This window comes from Gobio gobio (genome assembly GCF_949357685.1).
Source record: "Gobio gobio genome assembly, chromosome: 21".
NCBI classification, from domain to species: domain Eukaryota; kingdom Metazoa; phylum Chordata; class Actinopteri; order Cypriniformes; family Gobionidae; genus Gobio; species Gobio gobio.
Genome location: NC_137117.1, coordinates 34,556,684 through 34,572,197, shown reverse-complemented (window position 1 = coordinate 34,572,197; position 15,514 = coordinate 34,556,684). Strand labels below are relative to the sequence as shown.

Sequence of the window (15,514 nt, the reverse complement as noted above, 5' to 3'; positions counted from 1 at the left end):
CCCAATTGCTGGGTTAGTCCATTTTCAACCCAACTTGGGTTATTTTTAACCCAGCATTTTTTGGGTTGAGTGCTACACCTACTCCTAACCCTACCCAATAAACTCTTTATTATTAAGTAACCGTTAGGCACTTTAATTCACTTTTCACATATTTTCCTAAAATATTGTAAATTTTCTTGAAATTTTTCGCATATTTTAAAAATCTGATATGTGGGTCAATCGCGTCAAAGGTATCTGGAACACACATTACTCCCTACGCCACTGCTGCCGACAGGTAACAGAAGTTTTTTTGGTACATTTGTCTGGCACAACTAGACATTGGTGGGCGGAGTTAGTGTAAATACCCTCTGCCAACAAGGCGGGCTGTCAATAACTGACTATAGTATTGTGGGGGAAAAGCAAGTCATGTACTGGTTACAGACGAAACAAGCTAATAACGTTATTTATCGCATTTAACGGATTATAAAATCACGACTTCACTTGGTTGTTTCAGCAGCATGAAAAACAAGACGGTTATTCAAACTGGGAATAAATGACATTAAGAAAGAGAGCAGAGAACACTAAAGTGGTCCATGACTTCAGTCTAATGTGCGAGTTATGCACTTTGGAAAACTTTCTCTGACACTGTCTACACTGCAAAATGAATCTCTTTCTTACATATTTTCTGCACTTTCTAGTAGTTATGATGATGATGATGAGAGAATTCAGTCAGTGACCTCACGAACATACATGTTTGGTGATCTCCATGGTGACGAACCAAATCGCCTCTGATTGGACATTGCATTCAAAAGCTCAACAGAAACGTGCGTGATTGGTTATAATGCGCAGCGCTGCAAACCTTGTGTAAAAATAAATATGACGCTATGTAAGCTTTATCTACTGTAAATGTAATGCCGCAATTGAAACTTTAAAATTATTTCACATTTCACAATAACCGTGACTTATTCGTGAATTTTGGGGGATTTTTGTTCATTTTGGTGGCATTTTTGCCCCAAGCCCATGTTAATTTCCGACCCTAACTGCATTATATGTTTTGACCCCACAATAAAAACTACAGAGCATTGATCATAAAACTAAGCATGTAAATATTATCTTAGTTAGACATATTTTTGGGCGATATTGGCAACTAATATTTATATGCGTTATGCATGTTATGCAAGTAGTCTGCTATAGTGTATTGAATATCTCAATGATTATAATAATAATGTTTATTTTTTATAGTGCCTTTCTACAAACTCAAGGTTTACAATATTAAAACAAGTGAACATTTACAAGTTATCAGAATTGCATCTTACGTTTTGGCTATATAAATATCAGCAACTGATGTATCAAATATGATACAAACTTTTACTATTTTTTTATATTTTGTCAAAAGGTCCAATAAAATAAATAAATCAATTATATATATATATATATATATATATATATATATATATATATATATATATATATATATATATATATATATATATATATATATATATATATATATATATATATATATAATCATCATTATTATTAAGTTGTCAATATCCCAGAATATTAATTTAAGATCTTTTTTTGTATTTCTGAAATTGTAATGCGGGATTTCAAAACATGTATCATTCAATCTCATAGCAGTTTGGAGCTGTATCTCCGTTCCTCTGATTTTCTTCTATTTGTTACTCTCTATCTATTTGTCTTCTTCACTGCAGTGTGAGGTGTTCACATGCGGTCATGAACTATTGGGGGCAGCGGTGGAGTGAACCGGTGCAATCGTAGGTTAATGGTGCACTCATTGATTTTATGCTGCTTGAAAGCCAGGGCAGGTTTACGCCTGACAGAGTTATGAAAAATGTAGTCCCAACTGAATTTGACCAACCGCTCATCTGTCCATCTATCGTTCCTTTCCTTGGGCAAATGCACCAAACAGTTACATGTGGCTTTTCATCATATTCACTAATCATCCACAATTCAGCAAAAGTAGCCTCTAAATGCACTGGAATTTGTCTTTGTAAATTAAGCCATTGCTGTTTGTCCAATGCAAACATGCCTCCTTGTCAATGTTTATGAGGTACATTACAGATTAAAAGACAGGATAATTATTTCAATAAAAGTGTCTTCAATTTGACATTGCTTTTCCCTCCTTACAATTGATGTAACCCAAAGACTTTAGCTATACAAAGACAGTGCACTCATATTACTATGAATGGGAACAAGTGCAACGCCCAATATGGCAGAATAAGCCCCGCCTTCTAAATAAAAAGAGCCAATCGCAGAATGGTAAAGTTATTGCATCACTGATGCAATAACTTTCACACAAAAATGTGTGAATTAATGATATATAACAACTATATTTCATGTCAAATGATGATCCTTTATAATTTTTTTGCTAACACTTATGGCATAAACTTTTATTTGGGTTGATATAAGCCCTCTATATTTGTGACAATATCTTGCAATTGACCAATGACCATGCTTGAGTCACACACAGACTTCAACATTCAGCAAAACACAACAATGGTAACAACATTTTTATTTTTATTATTAATAAGACCTTTACCATTTTATTTGCTGTCTTTATTGGGGTTATACTGACAATAGACAAATGGTAAAATAAAGCCAAAAATAAGTCAAACAAAGCAATTAATTTATTCATGCCACAATGCACTCTGGGTGCACTTCCTCAGATCACTGATAGAATTAAGTTGAAAAAACTTAAACGGTTTAAGTAAGAACAACTTGAGGCAACGGGTTTGCACAATTGAATGAAGTAAACTGAACAAATTTGTTTTTACGGTGTATACGTTTTGGAATTGAATTGAACTAAAACAGAAAATTGTATGAATTTACCTTTTATTTGCTTTTTGCCCTTAATTTTCTAGTTTAACAAATTAAAAAATAAATAAATTGATATAAACTTAGCTTACTTAGTACATTGAACTTAAATATACTATGTGTAATAACTACAAAATAATTGATATTACAAATTATTTTAAGTTAAATGAACTGAAATTTTTAAGTTCACATTACTTAATTTTTTTAGGGCAACCAGTTTCCTCAAATGTTTTAAGTAAATTCAACTTATCCAGGTTAAGAGTGTATGTTAATATGTGTATGTAGTATAATGTGCATATAATATGTGTATGTAAATAGCAAATCCACCATGGCACGAGTGCAACTGGCCTTTAAAGGGAATGGGAGATGAGACTCTGAATGGTTTATCGCACATTACACCCAAAACACACCCATGACTCATAAAGAGAATAGGGACAACCCTTTAAGACCATGCAAAAGTGGATTCGGACATGCCGTGCACTTTAGACAGTGCGTTTAGATCGTTAAAATAGGGCCCTATGGCTTCTTAAGATCCAGAAAAAACATGTTTATAGTCCAAAGAAGCTGTTCGTCGTACTTCTTGGAAAGTGGATTCTGTTAAACAAAATATCTCCCTTTGGAGGGGAATTTAAACTTTGCAACCTTGAGCTCAAACAGCAAAATTACACACTAACTAAAGTTGAAAAAGTGAAAAAGCATATTAGAACCACTTTAATGGATTACTGCATTACTGCCTATCATGGGGCTTGAAAGTGGTAGTTGCGTATGCTGTCAATGGAGGGACAGAAAGCGCTCAGATTTTATTTGTGTTCTGAAGATGAATGAAAGTCTTATGGGTTTGGAACGACATGAGGGTGAGTAATTAATGACATAATTTTCATTTATGGGTGAAACTTTCCCTTTAAAGAGACTTTAAACTCATGGATTGGACAAACAGAATTAGCTGTTTAGCTCAAAAAATGATGAAGGTCGAGCACATTCGAAGTCATGACACAAATAATGAAAACTGACATTCATTGACCTTGCTCACCACTAATAAAGTTGATAATAATGCGTTTCGTTTATTTTTGATATGGCAGCCAAGCATAACTGCTTGAATAATTCATAAGCTGGTTTTTGCAGCTAATTGGGTTACTAACAATCATTAGTGTCCTCTGTAGTTCTCAGAACACTCTACCTATTGATCAGAGGAATCGATACGACACAAATCTATTCATCACGTTCAATAAAACACAACCACACTGGGAATAAACGCTTTAGTGACCTTTCCATTCATCTGCAAAGGAAGACAGAAGGAAAAACGGGTCCAAAGAACAGAAAAAGTGAGAGAAGTGAATCAGAGAGAGAAAGAGGGAGAAAGAAAGAGCTAAAACGCCTCTCATTCCACAAGTCATCAGTTCCACTAGGGACCGCGGGATGCTTTCATGTGGAGGTGCATGCATAAATAAACAAAATTAATTCAACAAAGAAAACTCCAGAAATAGAGCTCTCTCATCCTCCAATGACTTTAGCAAAAGCCTCACCTGCTATATGAAAGCGCTTTCTTTGAGAGTCTAATACCTAGCAGCTATATTAAGCTCATTGTATGAACAGGGTGTAATACATGACTCAAAATTGACAAAAAATATATATATTTAAAAAAGGTGCTTGAAGTCATTGTCAACCTCAGGAGGTCAAGCTAAATATTTCATGAGCTGTTTTATTTTCTATTCATTACTAAAATGTGGGACTTGGAATACAATTGAAATGTCTTTTTTAGCAACAAATATGCATTAAAATGAAATGGACCCTACTGACAAGCTAAGGCAGAATGAGTTGTCGATTTAGCCAACATGACATTCAACATATTGGAACAAATGCTGGTTTATAGTTATTAATGAACTTATTTCCCAATAAAATAATGACAAATATTTAATTGATCATTCTTATTATAATAACTTTATAACAGGGTTGAAATGTTAAGCTTGATGAATGCAGTAATATTAATATATTACAGTTATATTTGTAATAGAAAGGGACCAAATGATGTCACTCCTATGGTTCCACAATTTTAAGGAAAGTTTTTTTATGATAAACTATTCGGATTTTTTATAATGAATAGAAAATAAAACAGCTCATCAATTTTTTTTAGCTTGACCTTAAAGGAAACGCCCCTTAAAAATGGACAATTTCAGACAGAGGGTGATATATACAATAAAATAGAAATATGTAAAAAACTCAAACATAAAAAAAATGTTGCCAGCGAACTGAAATAAAAACGTTTAAGTTAAAAGTTAAAATGACTAAATTATAACTGAAACAAAAATACATTAAATATATATAGAAATATTTTTAAAAAATGAGAATAAAAAATAAAGCTAATTCATAATATTAATAAATACTTCAATACACTAAAATAATGAAACAATTTCAAAGTTGTAAATAAAACACGTTTTACTGGAATATACTATTTCATCCTTGCTACTTTCACATTTGAATTAAATGTGCTATTATTTGTGAAATTTACTAGCAATTTCTGAGTAAAAAATGATTAAATCCTACACCAATTTTTTCTGTGTAGTATATAAGCAATACTAAAATAACACTGCACTGGATAAGCAGCTCAACAGATTATGTCATTTATTTTATTTGATGGATTCAGATCAAGACTTCGGGACTACCTATTTAAAGTGATACAGACATTACAACTACAGTTCAAGCTAGCAAAATTTTGTGTTAGACATTAATTACCCTACCATATTTAACAGTTATTACAAAAATATATAATTTAATGCTTTTTTTTAAAGTAACAGGACACCAATTTGTACAGTATACATAAATGGTGTCATTAGCATCACACACTTGCGGCTAAGATAGACCCTCCAGTCTTCACATTCTGTATGTGCATAAAAATAGGCCCATTTCAAACAACATATTCCTATTACTACTCAAAATCGTGAGCAAAAGATAGCAAAGATAGCTAACAGTGCTACACCGCTCAGCGGCATTTTAACATATGTGCTTGGTTCTTGCAGGCACTTGCTAAAAATAGACTTGCACTGGTGTCTGCCGTTGCTTCACATGACACTCTGGTAAAAGGGGACAGCACAGCAAGGGTGTGTGTGTAAGTGTGTTCCTGCACGCTCTTCATATGTAAGACCACAGATTCTTTGAACTACACAACTGATTTCCTACCGCACACCGTCGCACTCTTTCACCTCCTGGCAAACTGCAGACTGTTGCGACGCGCAACAGCGTGTAGGTGTTGTTTTGATAAGGATGCAGTTGACGTTTGCCAGGGCGACGGCACAGAGATTATGTGATTGTAAATAAACTATAAATAAACTTGATTTCAATCTCCACGGTTCCATTCAACAGCATTTAACAGAAGAAATACAAACGCAAAAAAAAATTCATATAGTTCATAGCCTGGGTCTAAGTCATAGCCTACATCCTGTTGTTTTTGCGCACAATGCTGAGCGGAACATCTCACATTAGTAATACAGCGGCTCAATGAAAGGGGTCGACATAATTTCTGCATTCCCTGCAGACTGAAATACAAGACAGGATAATCCAAGTTATAGGAGGTGCATGTCTTTTTGCGTGATGTAAGGCCTGTAACATTCTCTACACACAATGTGGACGCAAATGTCACTGTTATTGCGTTACAAAATATATTAGACCACAATTTATAATGCAAATACCCAAGCCAACTAACGGAGTTTTGCTAATGTTCTGTCAAAGTTATGAAACAAACGTTCCTCCAGTAACGTTAATAGAATGTTCGTTCAAAGTTAGCGCAAAAACGTTATTTATTCATCGTTCATGAGTGTTTTTTCATCTAACACTTTTTAGGGCCCTATTTTAATGATTTGAGCGCATGGTCTGAAAGCGAATAGCACAGGTGCACTTAGGGCGTGTCCGAATCCACTTTTGCTAGTTTAGCGACGGATAAAGCGGTCGGTGCACCAGGCACATGGTCCAAAACGGTCGTCCCTAGTCTCTTAATGAGTCATGGCTGTGTTTTGGGTGTAACGTGCAATAAACCAATCAGAGTCTCATCTCCCATTCCCTTTAAAAGCCAGTTGCGCTTGAGCCATGGCGGATTCACTATTTACATGGTGGAATTTGCGAGCGGAAAGACTGAACGCCTCTCCAGAGAGGAATCCTTTTATTTTTAATATTTAAAAAGGTTTATGTGCTGCTGCGCATCCCTGTGTGTGTAATAAGCAGAGTGTACGTGCGTTGTGCACCCGCCTATAGATGCATATTACTAACACGGCCTTTAAATAACACAAAAATACTGCGCTATTGACTTTAGACCAGGTTTCAGTTGGTCAATGGTGCACTGCAGTTGTTTTCAGTTGTCTCAAAATAGCAACACACCAACAATGCGCCTGAACACACCTGGTTTTCAGACCAGCACGCCCATGGGCGAACAGATGGGCGTGAGTGCATTTGCTATTTAAACAACGTGGCGCTAGACGTGAAAATGATAACTGCGTCGGGCTGAAACTAGCATTGCACCTGGTGTATGTTAGGGTCCATCGAGTCCATCAACACCCCAATGCTTCACAGTCCTACAGCTCGTCCTCCTTTTATGCAGTTAAATCTTGATGATCGCGTATCTGCTTACATATGATATCACTTGTTTCTGCTTCTTCTTCCCCTGTGTTTTGATCAGGAGATTCAGTACTCTTTTAGAACATGTGTAATAGCAACCCATACCGTATAACAGTGAAAACACGGAAAGCAATTTCTGTCAATAGTGGGGAAAGAGTTAAATATCAATGTGTCCCCTAGCGCCCCCTAGAGTACTGAGATTTGTTGCCACCACAGCATCACAAAAACACGCTTTTGCGATATATTGGCCAAACATGTTCATCTACATACTTGTGTGAAGCAGGTGAATTCAAATGTTATACTTGATATCCAGTGTAGATTTTCTGCCCTGAAGCAAAACCAGTTGAGAACAAGCCAATGTTCCACAACCACCAAAATCTCTTCCTCTCTTTCACGTTTTACCTCTCTCTCAGATCTGTGGCTGAGTTTGCTGTGTTTTCTAGGCGGATGCACTGCAGCTCACAAACACTGCTGCACTTTTCCTGTTGTGCACTTCTGTAGTGAGCTACAACGACTAGAAACCAGGACTCAGCGTGGGCCAAAAGAGGACATGGAAAGCTGATCTCAGACCATCCTCAGAAAGAAATAGGTCAATACGCATTAGCTGCGACCACATACAAAAGTTCCTTCACTTGGACTGGAGAAAACCATCTGTATGTGTCCAGTCTCTCTCTCTATATATTCCTTTTATGGAACACCACATCAACAGACATCTACTTCAGTAATAGGAGCAATGCTAATCGAGAACCGGTGGCCTCATTGACCTCTTCCACCGGCGAAAAAAAACTATACTAAATCCATGTCGCGGTTACATCACACTAACGTCAAATTCACGCCATTCTATTGACACAAATGCTTTATTCCTTTACTGACAGACCCTTAGGAGATTATGGTGTTGGCATTTTAAGCACTTTAATGGCAGCGAACAGTCAAAGTGATTAGGCAACAAGGGTGATAAGGAGTGAAAATAGATAAAGGCTATTATGCCCTTCGCCCTGAGGAAACGAATCAATATTGTGTAGTGTTATGGATGAAGCATGTTAGTCTAATGCGTATCACAACAGGCCCCGAAATACTCCTAAGTGCTTAAATGCCTATCGAGTTTGGTGCAGCCCACTCCTATTTCCTGCCCATATGATAGCCAGTGATGAGAAATAGAGAGGGAGGGGGTTCCTGTCTGCCTGGATGAGAGGAATAGCAACATGAATCTCACTTTCTGTCATCCACGGTGGAAAGAGAGAAATGAGAGGGCTGTTCCTCGGGTCACCGCCTCTCAGACAGAAGATGATGTCAGTGAACCAAACGCAGGTCATTCTCTTGTTCAGCTGTGAATAACAACACATTTGCACTCTTGAAAATAAAGGTTCGGAAAGGCTTTAGCAGCCTGATACCATGGGGGAACTTCAACTTTTCAAAAGTTTCAGAAAGAAAACCATCTGTGTAGGGGTGCTCTAAAAACCCAGAAACCAATAGACTCTTATGAAAAAATGGATTCTTAATGGCAGCAAATGAAGAGTTCTTTGGTGCTGATTTGAAACCTGCTTTTTTAGGTGTTATGAAAATAGGAGAAAAGAAGCTCAACATTAAGCATCACTCATCACATTTTGATTTGAAGGGATAGTTCACCCAAAAATGAAAATTATCCCATAATTTACAGTACTCTCCCTCAAGCCATCCTAGGTGTTTATGACGTTCTTCTTTCAGACGAATACAGTCAGAGTTATATTAAAACATGTTCTGGTTAATCCAAGCTTTATAATGGCAGTGAATGGCAGCACAAAATTTGAAGCCCAAAAAAGTGCTTATATCTATCCATGTAAGAAAAATATCCGTATTTAACACGTTATAAAGTAAAATATCTAGCTTCCGTCGGACCGCCTTCCGTATTCAACTTACAGAAAAAGCGTAACTGACGTGACGATGACGTGGGGCATAGCGTAAGCGTTTTGAACTGCGAGAGCCGTTACACTTTCTGCCTAAGTTGAATACGGCAGGCGGTCCGCCGGAAGCTAGATATTTTACTTTATAACGTGAAAAATATGGATATTTTTCTTACACAAACCCATCGCTTCACTTCAGAAGGTAATTTAATTTCTTTAATCGCTAATTTAACGACAGGAAAAATGGTCGGTGCACCAGGCACATGGTCCAAAAGGGTCGTCCCTAGCCTCTTAATGAGTCATGGCTGTGTTTTGGGATTAACATGCATTAAACCAATCAGAGTCTCATCTCCCATTCCCTTTAAAAGCCAGTTGCGCTCGCACCATGGCGGATTCGCAATTTGCATGGCGGGTAGGGGTGTAACGATACACAAAACTGACGGTTCGGTACGTTCCTCGGTTTTGAAGTCACGGTTCGGGTACGAGTTCGGTATAGCAGTACACATTTATTTTTATTCAACAGTGGTTTATTAATTCAATTATAACTAAAAGTTTCTTAAAGATAATGCTGTAAACTATATAGGGAGCCCTTACTTACAAATTGCTATTAAAGATTAACAACAGAGCCCAAACTATTAGCCTAAATTCAGTTGCTATTTATTTTTAGCTCAGGCTTCATATAAGGCAGTTTTTGGCAACTTCTAAATCTAATTATATATTTTTTTCTCCATTTCGTTGTTGAAATATAATCATTTATACACAGTGTCTGTCATTTTCATGACAGATTTATTTAAACATACATTAAATAAACAAGACATCACTAACAGGTTAAGTAGAATATAATGAATATAGGCTAATATAGTGCATATATTTAGCGAAAGAGTTCATCTCTCTAGTGAACTAACAGCTGTGGACATTGAGTGACTGCCTGAGGTAAATGTGATGCTACATGACATTGTTTACAAGCTGTTTTATTGTCTTTCCACCATTGAAACACCGATTGAGCGATTACACGACATATGATTCATTTCAGTAAGTTGTAATCTATCCTCAACGATATATTGTTTTATGTTTATTCTTTAGGAAGAGATGATCGCGTTCACTCGTGCTGCGCGCGGTCGCTTGAAGTTGAACTGGCGCGTCTATACAGCGCCTATACAGTCACGTCACATTAAAGAGCGTTAAAACGGCATTTCTCTTTTGAATTTCATGATAAAATGGACTGAATACTTAATATGTTCGTGTGGGAACTCGAATTGAAGTGTGTTCCACGCTTACAACAAGTCGACTGTTAACTGTTAAAGAATGCACTTGGAAACAGGCGTGCACCAAACCGAAAGCCCTGTACCAAAACAGCGAATACGTGTACCGTTACACCCCTAATGGCGGCATTGGCGAGCGGAAAAACTGAATGCTTCTCCAGAGAGGAATCCTTTTATTTTTAATATTTAATTAATAGCATTTGCATTTAAACAACGTGGCGCTGGACATGAAAATGAAAACTGCGTCGGACTGAAACTAGCAAAAAAACACTTGCGTCGCGCCTGGCGCCGCATTTCGCCGGGCCCCATGCATTTATTTAAGTTATGGTTATGGTTATGGTCCCCTGAATGACATTTTAGAGTGTTTAAAAGGAGAAATGACCTAAAAGAAATGAGAATTATGATATAATTTACTCCCCCCAAGGTTATTATAGTTAACTAAAACCAAAACCATAAAAAAACCTTTTTGTCACTTGAAATTAAATAAACGCTAGCTCTAGTAAAATAAAATACAAAAAATATATTTCACATTTTTTATTGAATTTAACATGATTTACTAAAATAACTAAACCTAAAACTGATATAATAATAATTAATAAAAACTAGACTCTATCTCTCAGTGATACTAAAATAACACTAACTCACCCTCATGTAATGGCAAATATGACTTACTTTCTTCTATATATATATACTAAGAACTAAGAAAACTGTCTCAGTGTTGTTTTAGACTCTTTTAACTTTCATTGTATGGCCAAAAACAGCCGAATATTCTTTAAAATATCTTATTTTGTGCTGCACAGAAAAAGAAAATAAGTGTAAATACGTTATTCTCCTTTAGAATGTACATTCATCTAAAGAACATATTAGCATAAGAGCCGTTATGATCTCCAAAGAACCATGTACTCTTACAATAAAGGTACCAGGAACAACCAAAAAGTGCAATGCCATAGAAGTACAGTTTGTGTTTCGTAATACTTGTACACTACAAGGAACCTTTTGTGCTTTGGATGTTGAAGGTCCTTCGTTGAATCACGAACCTCGAGCTCAAGAGTGTAGTCTCTTTAAGAACCCTCAAGAATAAGACATTTTGACGAATGTTCACGACCAATCAGTTGAGGTGAACATTGATGCTATCAAACTGGTTTGGGGTTTTCATTTTTGGCGAACTATCCCTTTAAGGTGACACACTGAAGAACCTTTAAGAAGAAATTCATGTTTTGTTCATTTTGGGAGATCCCCCCAACACTTCTCAGTACAGTTCATCCGTTCCAGATAACACGTTGACCACTCTGCGTAATTGTCACGTACACAGCGGGTTTCCATTCGCTTGTACCCATCTTCTTGCAATGTGTAGTGTTAATTATTAAGGGATTTTCAAACAGTCAGTGCGTCTGGTGCCCTAAACCCTCCCTCCACCCACCGTCACACATATTCCACTCTAATCCATAGGGACTATTCATTTTTCCCTCCCTCCATCTCTCTCTCAGTTCAGCTCATGTCTGTCTTAAGATACAGAAGTGTACGAGTGTTACTTGATCCTGAATCTACTTTGACATCCACAGTGGCAAGAGTGCATGGCGTGCATATTAAACCCCGCCTGTGCGCAGCGTCTACACAGGAAGCATATATGGAGTACAAACTGACCCATTCGTGCACCTTTCAGACACTTATAGTTTAACCCACAGGGAGCAGGTTTTGCATCCTGCTGTGACAGCATGACGGTCTGTCACGTCACACAACACAGACGAGGCTGGTCATGTGGTTAGAAATGCAGCCACTGTCTGTAAGGATGTGGCATGTTTAATATATAAAGAGTCAAGCAAAAGAACAGAAGAAAGCTGCTGGTGGGCCGTAAAGGGGCATTTTGAAGGTCTTGCTATTGTTTGCAGTTTATTTTACATGTGGGCTTAGTTTCATATGCGTGCGAAAGAGGGGTATATACTTGTACAAGGCACCTTTTTAAAAAATTTATATTATTTTTGTTTTTTTGGTGGGGGTGTGAGTGGCAGTCCCAATGCTGGGTTAAAAATAACCCAAGTTGGGTTGAAAATGGACTAACCCAGCGATTGGATTGTTTTAACCCAGCAATTGGGTTGTTTTAAGCAAACCTTTAACCCAACCGCTGAGTTAAAACAACCCAAATGCTGGGTTTAAACAACCCAATTGCTGGGTTAGTCCATTTTCAACCCAACTTGGGTTATTTTTAATCCAGCACTTTTTAGAGAGCATGCAACGCAAAAAACATGATCAAAGAAACAATTTTTTTATAACTTACAGCTTCATTTTTAAAAAATGTTTTACATGTTTGTCTAGTTTTTGTTCAAGGGAGCCTGGGTTAAAATCTTGACCTGATAATATTAATAATAATAATAATAATAATAGTAATAATCATCTGTTCAGAGTCAGATGCAATTTTGCTTTATTAAAGAAACAATACTTTCTTGTGAAATAAGATAATAGTAATTCTTAACTTAACTTAACTTAACTTAAATTAAATTAAATTAAATTAAATTAAATTAAATTAAATTAAATTAAATTAAATTAAATTAAATTAAATTAAATTAAATTAAATTAAATTAAATTAAATTAAATTAAATTAAATTAAATTAAATTAAATTAAATTAAATTACATTAAATTACATTACATTACATTAAATTACATTAAATTACATTAAATTAAAATTTAAATATAAATTCAATTATACAGAGCTTAATTTTTACATGTTTGTCTAGTTTCTGTTCTAATGTCAATTTTTTTTTAAAGGGAGCCTGGGTTAAAATAATAATAATAATAATAATAATAATAATAATAATAATAATAATAATAATAATAATAATAATAATAATAATAATAATAATAATAATAATAATAAAATCTGTTCAGATGCAATTTTGCTTTATTAGTAATAATAATTATTAAATAAAATAAATATGAATTATTAAAAATACATTAAAATGTCAAACCTGATGGCTTTCAAGTTCACCTGTAATTTTGCTTTATTAAAGAAATAATAATTTTTCATGAAATATAAATCAATTAATTCATTTTTAAATTAAAGGACTAATTAATGAATTGATTGATATTTCATGAGAAATTGTTATTTCTTTAATAAAGCAAAATTACAGGTGAACTTGAAAGCCATCAGGTTTGACATTTTGAAAATGAATCTTTGTGTTCCACAGGAGTTTTGAGAGACATGAGGGTGGGTATATGCACTCTAAAAAATGCTTGGTTAAAAATAACCCAAGTTTGGTTACAAATTGACAAACCCAGCAGTTGGGTTGTTTTAACCCAGCGATTGGGTTAATTTAACCCAGCAATTGGGTTGTTTTAAGCAAACATTTAACCCAACCGCTGAGTTAAAACAACCCATTCACTGGGTTAAAACAACCCAACCGCTGGGTTTGTCCATTTTCAACCCAACTTGGGTTATCTTTAACCCAGCATTTTTTAGAGTGTGATAACAAAATGTTCAATTTAAACTAGTAAATGATCTCTAGGTGTGATTTGATTGAACATGCCTTAAATGTGCATGTGAACCAATGTTTCATTTCGGTCCTAGCACTTTAGACAACCTTTTTTTTAACCAATAATAATCATGCAACTTTTTTTTATCAAAAGACTTTTTTTTTTTCTGCTGATGTCTCTGAATTGTGCTGCTTTAATTTTCATTATAAAGTGCAAAAGACAGTTCATCAGTCAGAGCTTCAGTAGAGAGCATATCTCTCTCATACACTCACACACTCTCACACACACACACAGTGAGTTTGAGCTGCAGTGTAAGAGGATTTCATTCATCCATATTCACTGTATCAGACAGACTCTCGCAGCGTGCACTGGGGGGCATAAGCTCTTGGTGTTAAGTCACTTTCTTGCTCAAATAAAGTCTATCCCACTGGGCCTGGAATAACTTAACACATGGGGATCACACACCATTAATTGCGCTCAGAATGAAGACACTACGAATCACAGGTGCAAAAAAATAATCTAAACACACAGTGTAATAATACTGACATCAAAACACAAAATTTGACAGAGGTATAATGCCATCAATACTATACATACCATTCTAGAAGATGACCATATTCAGTATCATATTTGTCCAAAAATACATTACCTACAAAAAATAGTGAATATGTTAAGTACTAAGTACTATGGAGTACCATATCAAATATTATTAGTTCATATAAATATAATTAAAAGCACCATAGTATTACCATAGTAGAACCATTGAAATACCCAAAATCCAATAAATTATGGTAGTCCATAGTACATGCCCTCCCCAAAAAACCTTGATACAACCATGGTATCATATCCACACAGAATAGGTTGTGCCATGGCACTTTTTGGTAGTATAAGAGCAGAATTTCACCCCAAACATTCATTCGGGACACACTTTAAACCCTCTTTACCGTATCTCTTCCCCTTCATCGCCCCTCTCAAGAAAATACACAATCAATAAGAACATCGATATGATCTCGAAAATCTCCTGAAAAAGACCTCAGCACTGCCTTAATCCTGTTTCAGACTGACCGAGGCTGCTGTTGTCTGTGAAATGTCTGGTGACTAGCATATTTAGGCTATACAGAATGTTAGTTACATAAAGTGACAAACATGACAAGAGTCTCATAAACTTCTGCTCAACAAAGCCACCAAGCCAAACACTTAAAAACGAAACGCGGACGAAACAGCTCAAAGTTCAACATGTAATGAGAGGACCAGGGAGGGAAGATGAAGCGCGCTTACCGTGCGTTTCACAGAGCCAGAGAGACTGATGCGGCGCGCAGCATCCCTGCCATCCTCAGTGAGAAGACTTCTACTGCGCGCTCTTCTCCGGCATGAGCACCGCTCCGCTCCGCTCCGCTCCGCTCCTCAGCTCTCCTCCAGCGCGCACAGCTGCAGGCTGACAATCATGGCTGGGCTTTTGCTCTCAGTTCGTCTGCTGTGGGGCG

The 15,514-nt window shown here is 36.1% G+C and overlaps 1 protein-coding gene across 1 annotated transcript in view; it reads right to left on the bottom strand.

Annotated features, from left to right (window-relative positions):
• The window catches only part of LOC307117160 (uncharacterized protein), a 70,518-nt gene extending 55,844 nt beyond the window's left edge, over positions 1 to 14,674 (bottom strand). The window contains exon 1 of the mRNA XM_079801899.1: positions 14,628 to 14,674. The gene's annotated coding sequence lies outside the window, so the exon portion shown is untranslated. The remainder of the gene's footprint in view (positions 1 to 14,627) is intronic.
• Positions 14,675 to 15,514: the final 840 nt, after the last annotated feature.